We start from the raw sequence: 14,969 nt of genomic DNA, 5'->3' as shown, positions 1-14,969 counted from the left end.
GGAAAACAAAATGTATCGAACCAGCGCAATTGACGAATATATAATGCAATGATCTCTTACTATTTTGATAATGCCGTATTGATCATGCCGCACGGCGCGCATGAAAACGCTCGAAAATCAAACTGTCTTTTCAAAAAACGATCGCCCGAGGGGTGACAAACAACAACAAATAACAAGCTACTGTAACAAAGAATGACTTTGAATTTAAAAATAACAATAATAACAATAATAAAATAAGAGCTGAGAAAATTCGATAATCTTCTCAAAGCTTTGTTGCTATAAAATCCCCCTCGCGCGACCGTTTCCTGGCACTTGATCGAAAGCTTTAGTACAGATAGTGTGTGACATTACGTATACAAAAAACACGAAAAGAAACTTGCATTCTTTTAATTTCGTCGTTCACGGAATCCACGGAATCGTTCACGGATACTCCACGGAATCGTCGTGTATATAAATATCTTAATAAACCTTAATAAAGATAGAGGGGGAGAGAGAGAGAGAGAGAGAGAGAGAGAGAGAGAGAGAGAGAAGTAATCCAGATTATAAACAATCCAGTTTGTAAGTCCCGATTGTTTTAAATTTGTATATTTCCATTCTTTTATTCATTTTTCTTAAATTCTTTGTTTCTGTTTTTTGTTCTACAAAAATGTCTGATCAATTAAGAAAAAAATTTAAGCGAAGCTTGGCTTAATGATGATAGAATTAAATCTTGGATATCTAAAGTATCTTCTAATGATAGCTTATATCATTGCACCATATGTAATAAAAATATTTCCTGCAACATATGTTTTAAGACATGCGGATTCTGCGTGTCACAAAAATAATTTATCTTTATTAAATAATGATGATGAGAGTTCAAAGAAAAATATATCTAAAAAATATAAATTTCAACCACAATGGCTGGAAATTGAATTATTTAAACCATGGTTACGTGAAGTATCACATGACATAAATTCATTTTTCTGCTCATTTTGTAATAAATTTATGTTTGGTGATTTATCACACATTTATCGTCACGCAGAATCCGAATCACATATAAAAATGTCTAAAAAAAATGAAACAGAAACAAGAAACACAGACAAAGATTTAAACATGATAATAGATGATCCACTTGTGCCGTTTGATGAACGTAAAAAATCAGCGGAAGTAAAATATGCCGCTTTAATTGCAGAAAAAAATATACCTTATCAAACTGCACAAGAAATTTTGAACTTTTTTCAACATATAGGACAAGACTAATGTATTAAAAAAAATGACTATGGGTCGAACTAAATGTAAAAATATAATTTCCAATGTTTTGTGCCCCGTTGAAATTGAAAATGTTGCTAATAAGCTTCAAATGACAAAATTCTCTGTTTTTGTTGACGAAACGTCAGATATCTGCAATGAAAAATGGATGACATTTTTCGTTAGATACATTGATCCTGAGACATTAGAAATTCGCTCACAACTAATCAAATTAATAAATATTGATGCAAGAGACAGTAGTGCTGAAAAGTTATTCCACGCATTTAAAACTGAAATGTGGAAATTACAGATTCCTTTTGGAAATATTGTTGCCCTGTCATGCGACAATGCATCAGTAATGACAAGGAAACATTTATCGTTTAAAACTAAGTTAGAAGAGATGTGCAAACATGTATTAATATTTCCATGTCCTTGCCATTCAGCCGCGTTAGTTGCACACGCCGCATGTGCAAAAATACCGTCATTTTGTGACGAGTTTTTAAAAAAAATAGCATATTATATTAATAGCAGTCCAAAACGTTCGGCAATTTTTCATGAATTTTGCGATTGCTTTCAAGAAAGTTATCACAAAATTTTAAAATTAAGTGAAACGCGCTGGTTGTCTCATCACACATGTGTCGAAAGACTTCTTGAATCATGGAATACAATTAAAAATTTTTTGCAAGAAATGGTTGTGAGCGATAAAACAAAAATCTGGAGAATATCTATTGTCTATGATGGATAATGTAGAAATGAAAGCTTATTTTCTTTTTTTCTTAAATATATTTTAAATTTCTTTAATGTATTCAACGTATTTTTTCAGTTAACAAAAACTAGAATCCATTTACTACCGTTAAAATCAGCTAATTTTCTCTCCCAAGTTTGCCAAAACTTTGTTAAAAAAGAATATATAAAAGATATAGCCACAAGTATCGATTTTTTGCAAAAAGAAATTCAGAAGGATATAAATGAAATTTTTGTTGGGTCAGAATGTCAAGAATATTTTAATAATTTAATGATAGAAGGTCATATAGATACAATTATAACCATTCGACAGAATTGTTTACAATTTTATATAACTGCTGCACAAAAAATACGTAAAAGATTGCCCATTAAACATAACTTTTTGACAAAATTACTAGTTTTTGACTCATCTATAACTTTATTTAATAGTAATAGAGAATCATCATTCCAATATATTTCTTTTATTGCAATAAGTCTTGGTGATTTCGATGAAGAATCCTTAAAAAAAGAGTGGCTTGCATTGTCAACAGATTTAACTATGGAAGAAAAAACAAATATATCTAAATTAAAATTTGATGATATGTGGAAAGCAATCTTACAGCGTCAGTCAAATAATATTTACAAATATCCCAATTTGAGAAGTCTTCTGAACGCTGTTCGAGCACTTCCTAATTCAAATGCAGACCCGGAGAGAATGTTTTCGATTTTAACTGATTTAAAAACCAAAAAACGAAACAAACTATCTTCGACTAGTGTTAATGTCATTTGCGTAGTAAAATCAGGAATGAAAACGAGAGGCGAAACAGCTGTAAGCATGACAGTAACTGAACAGCATTTATCTCGTATGTCATCTGATAAATTATATGCAGCTTGTCCTAAAAAAGAAAAAAGTAGTTTAACTTTATACGCTGCAGATGAAGCTGCCAGTTCTTCATCTACAACGCAGTAATAATGTTGAAAAGAGACTAAATGCTTTGTAATAATAATTTCTTATTTATTTATTATATATTTATATTTTTAAATTATATATAATTTTATTTATATTTTATATTTTATTTATTTATATTTTTAAATTATATATAATTTTATTTATATTTTATATTTTATTTATTTATTATTTTAAATTATATATAATTTTATTTATATTTTATATTTTATTTATATTTTATATTTTATTTATTTATATTTTTAAATTATATATAATTATATTTATATTTTAGATTTTATTTATTTATATTTTTAAATTATATATAATTTTATTTATATTTTATATTTTATTTATATTTTATATTTTATTTATATTTTATATTTTATTTATTTATATTTTTAAATTATATATAATTTTATTTATATTTTATATTTTATTTATTTAATAAACTAATTTGGTCACTACATAAAATATTCTATTATATCTACAGTGTTCTAATTATTCTCAATTGCCACCTAATTCCGTTTATACGTTATTTGCTCTCTACTGTCTTTATTGTTTTTTAATTTTATTTACACAGAGAGCCTTGATACTAGTTATTTATCATATATAGACTTTAACTATTGTATGGCGTTGACATCATTTCCCTCTTAATTAAAGAGAGCTTTTTTACTTGATTAATTATATTTTTTTTTTTGGTTGTTTTCACATGGATATTCTTTATTCTTTCAAGTCATCAATTTGAAATATACATTTTTCTACGTGTGTAATATAAAAATTTTTAATAAATATACATATTAAAATCATAATAAATAAATTAATATGTATGATATATATATATACATATGTAATATATATAATAATATATAATAATAAATATAATAATAAACATATAATTCATAATATAACAAAAAGTAAAAAAAAACATTTAATGTTTTCACGCGTATCAAGAATCGAGAAGCGAGAATCGAGAAGCGAGAAGCATCGCTCTTTGCCAGCTTGGTGGAAAGGAGACAGAAAATAATCTATCCATCCTTTTCTATTAGCCAGCCGAAGCTAGCCGAGCACCGAGCTCACACGTACGCGGTACGGCGCTTGTGTGTGTTTTTGCTCTCCTACGGTCGCACGCGCATGCGCACGCAGCAGATACGGTTGCTGGCGTGGGCAATCTGGCATCTCTGCTAGCCTAGTCCTGTCCCGATCTTTCCTCGAGAGAGTTCTCTCGGGGCTCCAGACACCAGCGACTATCCTCTACCACGATCCTCCGGACAACGAGCGTTCTCGTTGAACCGACCGGGCGTTCCCGGCCTTCAGTACCTATCCTCCGGACAACGAGCGTTCTCGTTGAACCGACCGAACGTCCCCGGCCTCGGGCACTTATCCTCCGGACGAGCGTTCTCGTTGAATCGACCGGGCGTCCCCGGCCTCCGGCACCTATCCTCCGGACAACGAGCGTTCTCGTTGAACCGACCGGGCGTCCCCGGCTTCCGGCCCCGTGCACGAGATTGAAATCGTCCGTTTTCGGACGACAACCACCGACCCGCCCGTCTCCGGGCGACCAGAGAAAGAGAGCGAGCCGTTTGCCGCCAGGACACCACGGACCGAACCGTCAAGTCGTCCGCCCTCAGGACGTCTCCGACCGAACCGCCAAGACGTCCACCACCAGGACGCACGCCACCGACCGAATCGCCGAGCCGTCCGACTCCAGGACGCCACCACCGAGCCCGCGTCGTCAGGGCTAACACCGACGGCCCAACGGGTATATACCGCCCCGTGTACATGTCTACCCCCGCCATTGTAAATAATTGTAAATATCGCTGTTATGATCTACAACAACTCAAGGTCAAGGTTAAAAAGCACTACAACTCTGTGTACACTTACTCCAGTTTCATTCAGTAAGCACTACGATAAAGTCGTAATACATAACAATGTCATTTTTGAATGAAATTGAAGTTGCGCAAATTATTGCTCTTTTGGAAGAAGGTTTAAGCCAAAGTCTATTGCAAGAAGAATGGATGTTTATCGGTCCTCCATTTCTCGAGTTGTTCAACAGTTGTTCAACAGTTGCAGATATTTCTCGAAGAACTTCTTCTAATGAATTAGTTTTCAATTTTTTTTTGGTTTCCCATATTCAGATTTTTCATCATCATTTATATTAGATTTTATATTCTTTTTGCTAAAACTTGCTTAATTTTTCATTCATTTTTATATGATTAACACCAAATAAAACTTCTGGTTGAAGACTGTCATCAATATTATTAATTTCTTCAAACTCATTTTTATAAGGCACTTCGGTTGGATCATTCCCCGAAACTTTATTACTGCTCAATACAATCTTATTATGTTTATTAACATTTTTAAATCTGTTAAGGCATTGTTGTGCAGTAACTTTTATACCAAATTGTTGAGTTAAATCTTTACTTATTTGGCCAAACATAGCAGTCTTATTTTTGAAAAAAAATGGACCAATTTGGGGAAAATATATGCGATACTGATCGAGCAAATATTTTGTTTGTTTTTCATTCCATAATCTATATGTTAAATTCATAGAATCTTGATTTTCCTTATCAACATCAAATATTTCCAAAATATCTTCTGTACCTATGAAAAAAAGTATATTTTTTCAATTTATATTATATAAAAAATATATTATAATAAAAATATATTATATGTTAAATTTATACTTATATTTTAAAGATAACTAGTAAAATCTCAATTAATAAGATAACATTAATATATTTACGTGATGTTGATGATTTGCATGGTGAGTCACTCATGATCATATCAATAGATTTCAAATAGGTTATAGATATAAATTTTATTTCACTTACATCTTAAAAAAAGATTTTTATGTAATATATTTATACTATAATTCTGAACTGAACAATATGTTATATATTTTACAACTATATTTTACAATTCTTAGCTAAATCTAACCTTTATCATTTACAATCTCACATAAGATGTCATTTTCATTATTTTTAATTATATTATTTTTATCATAAATTATTCTTTTGACAATCATTCTGTAATAAATTCAATCAATCTGTAACAAATATTTTATTATTATTATATATTTAGTATATGCAATTAAAGAAGAAAATTAATATAATGTAACTATTTTCTTTCTCCAATACAAATATATTGATAACTTATATTAAATCTTTTAAATATTTTAATTTATTTTAATTTTTGGTTATAAATTACCTATTTATTGGACTCAGTTTAATTTTTATAGTTGTTTCCCAATAAATTTTTTAACCTTTTTTTTTGATAAATTATGGGTCGAACATAGGTTAAGTTTCGAATTATTTCTAGTAACCTGAGGTGAAATTTGTGACGTCATAATTCGCTCCCGGAGCGATCAAAACTGCCTCGCTCGAAAACACTATTAGAGACTTGTCAAATATATCTCGATATATGATCAAATTCCACAGACTTCTAATATAACTAGACAGCTAACTCCCCATATTTTGCTTATATAAAATGTACTCACATTTTATGTACTAACGTGACTTATTCTGCACATGTGCAGATACCATCGATATAGATATATGTCATATATGCAATTCTAACCTTCTTTCTTTTGTGCCACATGTTTTGTTTTTTAGAAAAGTGAGGAGAAAAAAAATTATGAGTTTTAAATGTGCAATTACTAGATGCCAAAACACAAATGATGATGATAATAAAGAAAACAAAATTTCTTTTTTTTAAGTAAGCATTATTATATTTTGAATAAAAATAGATAATATAATTATCTATTTTCCTTGTGATGTTATCTCATTCTCTTTCTTGTCTCTTTGGCGTTATTAAAATAATTTTAATCGTTTAAAAAGATATAACTAAATATAAAAAATGAAAATATAAAATATAAAATTCAAAAAACTAAATCTACAATATAAAAGATATATAAATATAAAATATAAAAATATAAAAAAAACTAAATACTAAAATATAAAAAAAGATAAAAAACTAAAAATAAGGGGCGGGAGGGTGAGGGGGAACACGCGACAGCTGCTTCTGTAACAGAATAATGATCATCTTTATTAGTATTTTTAAAGAAATATGTAAAACTTGAGCATATTATGTAGAGATACTTACAATAGGGCTCCTCTCCGAATAGCCTGCGGAGGTAGAAAAAGTCCGCATACATTTTCGGGCACTCAACGTCTAGCTTTCGCGCATGGGGGCCGTCGCACTACAGGTCCTCCCATTCCGCGCACTCCTTGCGATAGGCCCGTACCCAGCGCACCTCCTCCATGTGCGCTATGCTTATATATCCAGGCACAGGATTAGCACATATTTGGAAAATCTATAAAAAAACAAAAATATATTATAAATAAAAAAAAGCGTATAAAAATAATAATAAAAACTACTTACATTTCCAAACAGGACCTCCAGTAACGCCTGGAATAGGGCGCGGGCCAAATTTCGCGCTCTTCGAAGTACGCGGCGATGGTACCGGCGATGGTTGATCCACTCCGGAAGCCGTAGGCGGCGATAACCCGTCTCAAACATCGCCTCCATAAAAGCTACTACTTGTGACATTTTAAAATCTTCACAATATAATTGCACCACAGTCAGACACTTTATATCAGCTCCAGCGGAGGCTAGGTAACGTCTCGGTGAAAAAAATAGGGTAGGGGATGAGCATGACATAAGAGTTAGTACGAATGCTTACTCTTCACAGCTGATAAAAAAATTAAAAGCTGACGCAGACTATCGCTCCACACAGCATTCATAGAGATATTTCTAATTGAATAGCATAAAAAATATAAAATATACAATATGAAAAGATAAAAATTAAAATAAAGGGAGGGAGGGAAAGCGCACCGCAGCGGCTTTTGAAAAAAAATATCATTATTATCTTTAAAATTTTATAAAAATTATAAATACATACACACACAAATCATGCAGAACTTCTTCGTTTACCACATGCGTGTATTAATGGTGTGAGAGGCAAGTCGCTTTCTTCTCTTTTCTAAAAAGTCTATCCTTCTTTCTCTTTTCATCTGTAGCAGCTTCTCTCTTCGGAGATGCTTCATTTCCGCAACAACAGGATCCTCAAATCGTAAAAGTTCTACTTTAGTATCCTCATTGATCACATCACATAAAAAGTTTTTATCATCACGAATCTCGAAAAACAGTTTTAGCGATCTCGTATGAGTCTTTGGCAAACCAATTTCATGATTTCGCAAAAACTGCACCACAGAAGTCACAGAGCCACCTAGGGCGTTGGAGCGTTCTCTCCACTGCATCTTATCGCGACACTTACACAATAATAGTTTTATTTTTCATGCATTAGTCTTCTTTCGTACAAAACGGACAAAAATTACACGGTATTAATTGATACAGCGGTCTCAGACATCCACCGATTCATGTAAATCATGGATTTGCTGATAAACTTTACTTTGATGTGTGCGCACCACATCACTCTCAATCTGCGACTTTTCCGGTAATCGCATGAAACACGATATATAGTGTTTAACAGAAATCCCAGGTTTATAATAAAAAGATATAATGCACAGTCGTTTCATTTCATTATATGTACGAACTTGTACATTATCTAACGTATGAATAATAGATTCTACAACATCACTGAAATCACTAGAATTACTGTCAAAAACACTATCGTGTAAGGATTGCACATCCGAATCAGAATGCTCGGACGAAAAGTCCATCGAATCGGACGACTCGGCAAACTCGAACGAATCGGACAAATCGGACGAATCGGATGAAATGTTCATCAAGTCATCCATAAGCACAAAGTTATTTTTTTATCAGATATAACAAAAAAAATGTTACAAGGATGACCGCAAACTCGCGTTTTTTTTATCAGATGCGACAAGATTGTCACAAGAATGGTCGCAAACTCTTTTATGGCACACGCTCCTCCCAAATATATATATTTTAATCTCACATCTCTCATCTCCCTCTAACTTGAGTGTCACGTCTCATCTATATCAGCATTTTCAACATCTTTAGCAGAATGAATGTAGATCCAACTATATACATCATACATTTTATAAAAAATAGGCAAAGAAAGAAATAATAAAAACGGTAATTTATTTATTGCAAATATCATAGAGTAAATCATTTACAGCACATGTTAACAATTCACAATCTACAGTGATTTACCGTCAAACACATCACTCTCACGTATCACTTTTACCGCATCGTAAACGGCAGTGATATTGTTGCGTTGCAAAATGCTAACAAATTGTTTAAACTTTTCATTAACAATATATGTATTCTGACACAGCCAGAAATGCATATGATCGATACAGTCTTCAAAATCGAATAAATGCACCAATGTTTGCAGATGCATATACAAAGAATTATTAGATAATGTTAATTTAACAATCTTGGAATCAGTTAATGTAATCATTTGGATCGCAGATCCATAATAGCTCACTTTCAGTCGATTGTACATGTCGTTCAATATCGGTACGTTTCTGCATCAATGAGTGCCAGATAACGATAGGCAATACTATTTGATTGCCTCGGTTATCACCAACAAGTAATTCCACATATGACATAGCTCCGACGCTTATTCCAATCTCCAAGTATTTATATGATGTCGGGGTTAGAGCATACCTTCTTACGACCCGCGCGACGAGACACGAAATGAAATGCTACAAAATTTTAGAAAAATGTTATTAAAAATATAATATTAATATAAATATTAAAAATATTATTTAATACTAATATAAATAATAAAAATATTCTTTAAAAATAAATTTTACTCTTTCTTTGGCAGAGTGTCCGTAATCGGGACGTAATAATTCATATTGCTTCCTTTAGTGGAGACCACAAACGATTGACACGATACTAAATTATTCTAAGTATTAAAACATAAATTAGCACTACACACTGCAATGTGGAGGGGGTTATTGTTCACAATTTAGCACTACAAATTGTAATGTAGAGGGAGTGATTGTTGATACAGCAAGCTTTTTTCTCCAAGCGCCTATATACAGCTGCTAATTAATAATTACATCCCGAAAGATTTTAGCTGAATGCGCTTAATATTTTCCATGCGCCGAGGTGCGACAACATTTTCTGATGAAATCACATGTGAATATTCTAAATGTACGTGACAAATTATCAAAAAAAGTAACTCGCAGCTGCATGTAATTTTAAACTACAAATTATCCACGCACTAACGAATCTTACTAAAATGTTTAAAGTGTGCGTGATAAATCGCGAAATGACAACCGTATGTAATTTGAAGCCGCGGATCTTCCGAGCGCCGATATACAGCTGCTAATATTCGAAATATGACAAATCTTTGAGATGACGTCACCCATAGGTGACAATCCAACGAGATATGACAAATCCGCAGCTGCATGTAATTTGAAACTGCAAAACTTTCGAGCGCCAATGTGCAGCTGCTAATATTTGAAATACAGCAAAAAAAATTTTTCGACATAACGTCATCGTTAGATGACAAATCGCGAAATGCGTGATAGAAACGTCTATGAATCGCGATATAAATTCGCTGCAAAGAGGTGCACCTCCATTATTTCCGAGTCGTGCATCTTGTTTTCGGTCTGAAAAACATGGCTGAGCAAATTGTGTGAGAGCAATCCACCCAGGTAAATTCAGTGGAGGAGTACATTGCGTGGGAGGCGCAATGTAACGAATGTATCGAGTCGTTGGAAGAACAAAGTCGAATTAAACGACCACGATTATCGATCGGAAATCGACAATCGCTGATTGCTCGAATCGCGCGACTCGAAAGACTGAAAAATGTGTTGCGCAGGCGTTTCGTACACGCGGGTGCAGGATGCAGTTCGCGAGAAAATGGATTGATTTGGCGAGAAATCGATACGGCGTTCGAAGGTCGTATCTTGATTGATGCGGTTATAAATTATAATCACATCGAACCTCATCAATTTTTGGAAGACGCGAGCGACATTGTGCTCGAGCACGTGCGAAACCTTATGCAAAAACACAGCAGTGTGAAAGTGAATACAACGTTTAACGGCGAGTTGTGGCGGGTGATAAGCGCGCCAATAAATCAATCAATACACGAAACTTTGAACTCTTTCATACACTCGATTTACGCGAGTGGTATGAGCGGGTCGTCGAGCCCATTCTTGCATTGCTCGAAGAATTTCAGGAACGCGATAACGGATGGGCATTATCGCGTATACTAAATTTGACAGTAAATATAAATAAATATAATCCTATGCGCGCCGGATGTTGCGTGCAATTACCGCGAAAGATAATAATGAAACGAGCAGTGGTTAACGTACAATCTCAAGACAATGCATGTTTTGCATGGGCGGTGGTGGCTGCTCTGTATCGCCAGTTGAAAGAGACACAGACCGACAATCATCGTACCCGCATTATACAACAGTACTGAATCTCCAAAATATTGAGTTTCCAGTCACTCTTAATCAAATTAAAAAATTTGAAATTTATAATGACATTTTAATCAATGTGTATACCATCGAGAATGAAAACATTATTTCGTTAACGTTATTTCGTATAAACGTTATTTCGTTTACGCCTTACGGAGCAAAAGAGGGACAAGCACGTCAACTTGCTCTACGTGCAAGATGCGCTAGATATCGGACATTTCGCGTGGATCAAGAATTTATCCAGGCTCATGAGTTCGCAACTCAGCAAACACAAGAATAAAAAATATATCTGCAATCGGTATGTATATTTAATAAAACTGTCTAAAAATATTTAAAACAAAGATAAAAATTTTAACTTTTATTTTACAGATGCATGCACTATTTTTACTCGGACGAGAAACTACAGTCGTATACAGTAGACTGTGGAAAGATGAACGACTGCGCTACCCGGTTACCGAGCGATAAGGACAGGTGGCTCGCATTCGTCAACTACAACAGGAAGGAGCAACTACCTTTTGTCGTGTATGCCGACCTGGAGTGCGTTTTGGTAAAAAAAGAAGAAAATTTTTATCAACATCACCAAGTATTTAGTATCGCTTATTATGTACATTGCTCGTACGATAATTCGTTATCCGCGTATCATTCTCGTCGCGAAACCAATTGCGTTGCGTGGTTCGCCGACGAACTTAAAAATTTGGCGCAACGTGTAGAAAATATTTTAACAACCAATGTCCCTATGGTAAATTTAACGCTAGATGAATGGAAAGAATTTCGAAGCACGACTCAGTATCATATATGTGAGAAACCATTCGTGGAAGATGATGATACGCGCGTACGCGATCATTGTCATTTGACCGGACGGTACAGAGGTCCCGCGCATTCAAATTGCAATCTAAATTACAAAGAATCTTTTGCATTTCAATAGTATTTCACAATTTATCCGGTTATGATTCTCATTTTATAATCGAGGAAATTGCCACGGCGTTCGAAGGGGGAATCGATTTACTTCCGATAACAAAAGAAAAATATATTTCATTTACAAAACATGTTAAGGATACGAAAGACAAACCGGGACATTAAATTACGTTTCATAGATTCATATAAATTTCTCACAACAAGTCTCGACAAATTGGCATCTTTTCTGAGCAAGGATAAACTCAAAATTTTACAAATGGAATTTAAAAATTTATCCGCCGAGGATTTCAATTTACTGACAAGAAAAGGTGTCTTCCTGTACGAATACATTGACTGCGTAGATAAATTGCAAGATGCGTGTCTACCATCGCGAGAATCATTTTACAGATTCCTTGACAGGTAACACAGTATGCGAGAGCAATTACGCGCACGCTGATATTGTGTGGAAGCGATTCTCAATTCAAACGCTAGGCGAATATAGCGATTTATACCTCAAAACTGATGTCTTATTACTAGTCGACATTTTTGAAAATTTCCGCGAGAGTTGTATCAAGAGTTATGGGCTCGACCCCGCGTATTACTATACTCTTCTCGGCTACACGTGGGACGCGTTAAAGCATACGAAAATTATATTTGAATTACTCACAGACATTGACATGATTATGTTTATCGAACGAGGTATACGCGGTGGTCTGAGTCAATGTTCCAACAGGTATGCGCGTGCTAATAACAAGTACATGCAGTCGTATGACTCATCGAAACCATCAACGTACTTGATGTACTTCGATATTAATAATTTATACGGATGGGCAATGTGTCAAACATTGCCCTATGCCGATTTTCAGTGTGTATCAAACCACTAGTAATAACAAAATCAGGAATGGCTAGAAATAAATGACACAACACACAAAAAAAGAAAATAAAATCAAGAAAGAAGTTAAAATAATAAACTGTAATGAATAATTAGTCGTGGCAAATCAGTATAATATTGAAAAATATAAGTAGTATGCAGCTTAATTATTAGGTTGGCAAGGATGAAATTTGTAGTTAATAATATTGCCAACTTTAACAGCTTATTATTTGACATTGGCTTAATATTTTACCGTTCTGTTGGAAAGTTACACATCTTGCCTGTTTAAAGAAATCATTGTAAGCTCTAAAAACTATTAAAAACTTTTTTTAAAAATTAATTTTGTTGAAATTGGAACGGTCGGAAATTCGCACTATTATGAAGCACTAGTATGAGTTCTTACGTGGAACTACGGCATCGCAGACCGCGCGAAACATTAATAGTGTATTTGGCTCTAGTGTTACTACGCAGCAGACAGTATCAAATTGGTTCGCCAAATTTCGTACAAGTAATTTTGACCTCACAAATGAGCCACGCGGTCGCCCAGAATCAAAGGTCAATAATGACGAACTAAAGGTCACCGTTGAGTCTGACCCATCTCAGAGTGCCTATGAATTATCGTTGAAGTTTGGTGTTAGCAAACAAACAATATTAACTCATTTAGCTCAAATCGGTAAAGTGAAAAAGTTGGATAAGTGGGTTCCACATGAACTGAATGAAAAACAGAAACAAAAGCGTTTGGAAGCTTGCTTGATGTTGCTTTCTCGTTACAAGTCTGATCCATTTTTTAATCGAATTGTCACTTGTGATGAGAAATGGATCCAATATGACAATCGCAAACGTTCAGCACAGTGGTTGGACAAGGATGAATCACCAAAACACACTCCAAAGCGTAATATTCAAAAGAAGCTGATGGTGAGTGTTTGATGGTCTAGCGCAGGTGTGATTCATTATGATTTCATGAAACCTGGCTCATCGATCACAGCAGAAATATACTGCAACCAACTGGACGAAATGATGCAAAAACTTAAAGAAAAACAGCCTAGATTGGTCAACAGATCGACTCCTATCTTATTGCATGATAACGCTAGACCACACACTGCACAAATAACTGTGGCAAAACTACAGGAATTGGAGTTGGAACTTCTTCATCATCCTCCATATTCACCAGACCTAGTCCCCACTGACTATCACTTCTTCCGCAATTTGGACAACTTAATAGGAAAACAATTTAATTCCGACAATACTGTAAAACTGGCTTTCCAGGAATTCATTGACTCTCGTCCGCCAGGGTTTTATATCACCGGCCTGAACAACCTGCTGTTTAAATGGCAAAAGTGTATAGACAATATCGGTGCATACTTTGATGAATAAAATAATTCCTTATATTTGTAAGTTATCAACCAACTTTGCCTTTTTTTCTACAAATTTCATTCTTGACGACCTGATAGAATACATAAAAATATTAAAATAATATATATATGTAAGAATATAAGAAACATATGTATTAAATATAATAATAAAGAAAATTAAATGAGGTAACAAGTATAAAGTAAAATTGAATCCTTATAACTTAATTAACCATAAAAAAAAATAGTAAATATTGAAATTATATTTAACTCTTAACTAAGTAATTACTATAAAGGAACTGCCAATACAATCAAAGATATATTCAATATCAAACAAATCAAAAGATCCACACAGATGTAACGAAAAGAAAATGACAGTTAAAACAAATAAAATGTAATAAGAAACGTGAAAATAAAAATGCTAAATGACTTCAGTGAGTTACAAGGAACCAAATATTCAGGTTAAGTGAAAATTGACTCAATCAAATGTAAGCATGAAAATAAAGTTTGTTGTTAAAATTAGGATGTAAAACTACTACTTTCCTCTTATTGTTTCTGATCCAATAATCAGAATAGTACTGTCAACT

General features: G+C 33.7%; 1 pseudogene; it reads left to right on the top strand.

The window, feature by feature from the left end:
* Nucleotides 1-13,381: 13,381 nt before the first annotated feature.
* Nucleotides 13,382-14,407, top strand: LOC140672917 (histone-lysine N-methyltransferase SETMAR-like; annotated as a pseudogene).
* The last annotated feature ends 562 nt before the right edge of the window (nt 14,408-14,969 follow it).

Source organism: Anoplolepis gracilipes, chromosome 14 (genome assembly GCF_047496725.1).
Source record: "Anoplolepis gracilipes chromosome 14, ASM4749672v1, whole genome shotgun sequence".
Lineage (NCBI taxonomy): Eukaryota > Metazoa > Arthropoda > Insecta > Hymenoptera > Formicidae > Anoplolepis > Anoplolepis gracilipes.
The sequence above is the reverse complement of the archived record's forward strand: the minus strand, read 5'-3'. Positions and strand labels throughout refer to the sequence as shown.